Genomic DNA, 6236 nt, shown 5'->3' with positions numbered 1-6236 from the left:
CACAGCAGGTGTTCACAAGTCACACGCATCATAAATATGTAAATCAAATCAACGAGTCCTAACTTTCTTCCATCAGTTTTTAGTCATTTGTGTATTATCAGAATATTAAAGAATCTTTTATGAATATCAAAATATCAAACATTTTAAATGCAAACTGAAATCATCCACTAAGTCAAGCCAAATAGAATCAATTGGATTTTAAGTGACCACCGAATTATTAAACATAAACTTGCTCTCAGGCCAAACTACTGCAAGATGAGAATGTGTGTTGAGCATAAGGCTTATTAAAGATGACTGCATGTAAAGAAGAAGCCGTTATTCTGATGGACACTCCTCACATCATAAAGGTACAGAGATGCCTTCAATGGCAGCTTTCAATTCTGTTATTTCATCAGGTTACTTGATGTTTTGTGAAACTCAGTCGTAGACTTCTAAACGGGTTGAACCTGAAAAGACCGGGAACTGTTCCTCCCAGTGCTGGTCCATCACTGTCTGTGGTTTGAAAGATGGGCCCAGCCTGTGTAGAGCTGAGACTCTGGACCCGAACCCGACCAGACACAGATCTGAAGTTTACATTCATTCACAAATCCAACCTCTGTGTCTGTAATGTAAAATATAAAATATAAAATCCATCCTCCAAGAAAGTGAATCCAGGCTTTCTGTTTATTTTGCTGATAGGAAAACTTCTCTAGTGACTCAAAACACATTTTCATGATAAGAGCCAGATCACATTTTCACATACGAAAAACGAGTCCTCCAAAGTTATGAAATATCAAAATCGTCATCTGACGTTGTTGACATGTTAGCACACATCTGTGAAACCTTATTAGCCCTGAGGGTGAGGGGGGGGGACAGAGGAATGCCTTGCCCACGGACACACTCACTTTCACCCTGCATATTTAATCCGATCACAGATTGCCAAACTACACCTGGAGTTAACTAAAGCTAAATAAAAGAGGTGAGTGACACACACTCACTCGCCCACACACTCACACACGATGATGTATTCTTGGCACCAACTCAATTGTTTTTCCTGCTTTGCAAATATTTTCTTTCGTCACAGCTGTGATGCAGAATAAAACACGGGCGAGAGGGAGACACCGGCAGCTCTGCCAGAGAGGGAAACCCCAGCCACACTCATTCACTCAACTCCTCTGCAGGACAACAGGACTCTGCTCCAGCTCAGCATGAACATCTCAGCTCTTCTGGTGAGTACCATCAATGTCTCCTTTTTCCAGCTGTCGTCCCGTCTGGATTATTGTATCTCACCTTTCACTTGCCTCAGCAAAACTTTCTTGGATCGTTTACAAGTTCTGCTAAACTCGTGACCAGGTCCTCCATCAGGTCTCCTGGGCCAGCGGTTCTGATTGCTCTTCACTGGCTCCCCATTAGATTCAGAATCCAGTTCAAAGCTCCCTATAGAGCTCTGCATGGTCAGACAACTGCCTGCATCAGAGACCAGCTGCAGCCGTCTGTCCCCAGCGGGTCTCTACGGTCCTCTGGTCAGGGTCTGCTGGTTGGCCCCGATCCAGAATCCAAATGACTCTTTAATTTGAAAAAGGAATTTTTTCCCCTGGCTCTTAAACGTTTCCTCTTTGTGTTCCAGCTCTTGGTGGGTCTGATGGGAGCGGCGTGCTCGCCTGTGATCTCCTGTCCAGAGGGATGTTCTAATTCCACCTACACTTACCAGTACGTCAAACTGGTGTCGGACCTGCATAACAACTCTGTGGCTCCCTGGGAACTAAAGTGAGTGACCACTTTGTACAGAACAAACAGCAACATAGAAGTTCGTGCTTTTAAAGGATGTTTACCATTAACTTTATTGAAAAGCATTTTTCAAAAGTTAGAAATGAAAAATGAAAGAAAAACAATGGAAACAATTCGTAGATCACACAGCAACAAAGCAGAGATACAGAAATAAAACATATTCAAAATGAGAAAAGAATAAAAACCAGATAGAATAGAACATTATGAAATGATTAAAATGGAAGATAAGATCAGAGGAGGAGGAGTTTGCCTGATCTCCTCAGGAAGATTGTTCCACAGAGAGGGGGCGCTAAAGGCCCGGTCATCTCTGGTCCTCAGGAAAGATCTGAAAGGTTCTGAGGTGCAAGTCGAGATGAGGTGTCTAAAGTTAGAAACCTCGTCCACACGTCCACTCGCTCACTGGGAAGCTTCCACACATTGTCCTGCTGGTTCCTCACATGGACTCACTCTGACATGTTACACACATGTTACCAGGAGGCTGCAGGAGAAGATCCAGAACATGTCCAGAGACACTGACTCAGACATTAGTTCAAAAAATAGAGAACCTGCAAAACATTTCAGGAACATGTCTGAATTTTAGTGCACGTGAGCTGAAAGCCACAACTTTGATTTAAATGTCCTGGTGTCAAATAGTTTCTCACCTTTCTCCTGCTTTGGTGATTGATGTGTTCCTCTCTTTTCTTGCAGAGAGGATAAAGTACCTGGTCGAGAGCCCGAGATCATTTCGTATGCTCACTGCATGGGCTGCATAAACGACATGATCGTCAAAACCATCTACGTCCAGATCTACATCTACCAGACGGTGGGGGTGGGGGACAACCAGCTGTGGTGCCGCTGTCCCTTCGAGCTGGCGGTCGGATGCACATGTCTCAAGAAGTGATGAGCACCGGACATCAGCACTCACCGCCTCTGGTGTGGAACATGTAGTTTCATCTGTACTATCAAAGTACATAGTTAGTTAAAAAGTCTGCTGACTGTAAAAATCTATAATATTAATTTATGATGTGCATTTGTTATTTTTGGTGACAGTTCAAATGTAATAACTTCACCCTTGACGACAGGTTTTATTCTTTCATGTCTGTGACATGAATCAACTGTGACATGATTTTCTAATGTGAGGAGCTTGTGTTTATAATAGTGTCACACGTTTCAGGGCGACATATATATATATATATATTTATATATATATATATAATAACACATATAGGAATAGGAATTCAGTTTTGTGGGGAAATAAATCCTGAGGCATTTGTATGTGTTTTTAAAGCTGTGATGTGCAGCGTGTGAATATTTCACATGTATGATGTAATCTGCACTAACTGTTTAAAACCTTCAGAATATTTGTGTTCAATACAAATGACTTATTTTGTGTTATGTGCTTCTAAGAGAAGCAAGAATTCTGTTGTCACTTCGTTAGATTTGTAAGTGAAATCATTGATTTAACTTATTTCACTTTTTTAATTTACCATGAGTTATATTATTATATTATATTATATATTAATCAGTACATTGTGTATAACATTATTAGCATTTTCACTGTATTCTGAAAGTGTATTGACAAAACAATCAATTGATTATTGAAAATAAAAAGTGACATTTTGATTGAGTGCTTTTGTGGTTTGATTGTATATCACACACACACACACACACACACACACACACACACACACACATGTTTGTACTTCTATCTTAGTGAGGGTTCAGATAAACCTTTACTATCAAAAGAGACATTTGTCCCCTCTTCCCTTCTGGAGACGCAAAACACATTTGATAACACAATTTATAAAGTGTTATATAAAGATTAAGATTAAGATTAAGATGCATTTATTCGTCCCAAACACATGCACAGACATGCACAGGCACACTCATGCAGGTAGGGAAATTTAACCTCTGCTTTTGACCCATCTGGTGCAGGACACACAGAGCAGATGTTGGGGGAGTAAGGTGCCTTGCTCAGGGGCACTAGACAGGGTAGAGAGACTCTTGGATTTTTGGACAGATCAATCCAGGTTCGTCTTTTGTTGTTTCTCCGTGGAGTCGAACCAGAGACCTTCTCTGCCCATAGTCCAAGTGGTCCTCACAAAGACACAAGTACAGGAACACACACCAAAGTTTGTTTTGAACTTTAGACTCAGAGTCTCACAGTGCACCTGTTCTTTCTTGTTATTACACTGTATATGAGTTTTTATTCCATTCAAATTTGGTTTTACATACTTATAAATAAGATTAGACAAGATAAATAATCCGTTATTACTCCCACAGTGGGGAAATTTGCAATATTACACTAACAAAGAGCAAAGTGTAACTCCTGCTGAGACATTTGGGATGTGTGCGTGGTGCTCCAGAGACATTTCTAAAAGCTGCTTGTTTATAACAGGATCCAGGCTTGTGAGAGAGAGAGGCAGATCCAAACAGAGAAACCACAAACTGAACTAGGAACTGATTCCTGATCCCAGAGCAGCTTCTCCTCTTCCTCCACCTGACCCTCTGGTTGTTCAGGTCTGCTGACCTCTCTCTGGACAGGCCACAGCCGGTTGTTGTTGAAGTTTGGACGACACTCTCTCTCTCTGACAGACAATTCAGTGTTAAGGGCAAGTTTATAACTGTACTTAATATTCTGCATTGAACTCTGCAGACGTCGCAAGATTCGTCAAATAGTAAGAAAGTGTTTTCTGATTTCTGTCCATAAAGAACGATCTGATCTTAATCCGAACAGAGAAATAACAGATAGTTGCTTAAAACACTGAATCTATGTTTACAAATCAATACTAATGAGAAAAATTACAACATAAAGAAATTGAGAAATGAAAAAATCAACTAATGATTTATCTGATTGACTTGGAGTCAACATGTTTAAATGAATCTTTTATCCTCTAGTATTCAGACACACTCATTTCTGCCCTTTCATTTACAATCATCCTGATGAATTATGCTGTGGTGTTGAAGTAATAAAGCGTTAACTGATCAACACTATATGAATCCTCATGATATTTGATCAAAATGCTCAACGTGAGTGAGAGCAGCTCTGGACACACACGTCCATTCATTCACTTTAAGTTCCTTCAGAAGTTAAGTCTCCAGAACAAGAGGCCGAGAGCGGCTGTGCAACGATCTGGAACCAGACCAGTTAGAACACGTCTGTTATCAGTGCTGGAGGGAGAGCCCAGTGCGTGGGTCAGTTCACAGGTAGCTGTCAGGTGTGGTGATGTCATTACCAGGGGCATCCCCCGCCACACTTCTGGGAGGGAGTCCTCTGGGAGTGGTCCCTCTCGCTTTGATCCCTCCCGGAGTGAACCCTCTGGCTGTGATCCCTCTGGCTGTGATCCCTCTGGGAGTGAACCCTCTGGCTTTGATCCCTCTGGGAGTGATCCCTCTGGCTGTGATCCCTCTGGCTGTGATCCCTCTGGGAGGGATCCCTCCTGGAGTGAACCCTATAGGCTGTGATCCCTCTGGCTCTGATCCCTCCCGGAGTGAACCCTCTGGCTGTGATCCCTCTGGTTGTGATCTCTGGCTGTGATCCCTCTGGCTGTGATCCCTCCCGGAGTGAACCCAATGGCTGTGAACCCTCTGGCTGTGATCCCTCTGGCTGTGATCCCTCTGGGAGTGAACCCTCTGGCTTTGATCCCTCTGGGAGTGATCCCTCTGGCTGTGATCCCTCTGGCTGTGATCCCTCTGGCTGTGATCCCTCTGGCTGTGATCCCTCTGGGAGGGATCCCTCCTGGAGTGAACCCTATGGCTGTGATCCCTCTGGCTCTGATCCCTCCCGGAGTGAACCCTCTGGCTGTGATCCCTCTGGTTGTGATCTCTGGCTGTGATCCCTCTGGCTGTGATCCCTCTGGCTGTGATCCCTCTGGGAGGGATCCCTCCTGGAGTGAACCCTATGGCTGTGATCCCTCTGGCTCTGATCCCTCCCGGAGTGAACCCTCTGGCTGTGATCCCTCTGGTTGTGATCTCTGGCTGTGAACCCTCTGGCTGTGATCCCTCCCGGAGTGAACCCAATGGCTGTGAACCCTCTGGCTGTGATCCCTCTGGCTGTGATCCCTCTGGCTGTGATCCCTCTGGCTGTGAACCCTCTGGCTGTGATCCCTCTGGCTGTGATCCCTCTGGCTGTGATCCCTCTGGCTGTGATCCCTCTGGGACAAAATGGTAAATGGTTTTGTATTTATTCACCCATTCACACACACATTCACACAGTGCATCTATTCACAGCACTTTATTATTCTATGAGCGTTCCATTCAGGGTTCAGCAGCTTGCCCAAGGACACTTGCACTGGCATGCAGATGGGTAAGACCGGGGATCGAACTGCCGACCTTCAGGTTGGAGGAATCTACCCCTCAGCCACAGCCGCCCTAACAACAAGTCTGATGAAAGCTCAGAGCTCAATGCTCACATTCTTCTGTATTAAACCTCTGGAGGCAGCTGTGGAAATGCTTCAGAAGGTTGTTAGGGGATGACAAGGTCAACACAA

The sequence above is a fragment of the Pleuronectes platessa genome, chromosome 6 (genome assembly GCF_947347685.1).
Source record: "Pleuronectes platessa chromosome 6, fPlePla1.1, whole genome shotgun sequence".
Classification (NCBI taxonomy): Eukaryota; Metazoa; Chordata; class Actinopteri; order Pleuronectiformes; family Pleuronectidae; genus Pleuronectes; species Pleuronectes platessa.
This window is presented reverse-complemented; position numbering follows the sequence as displayed.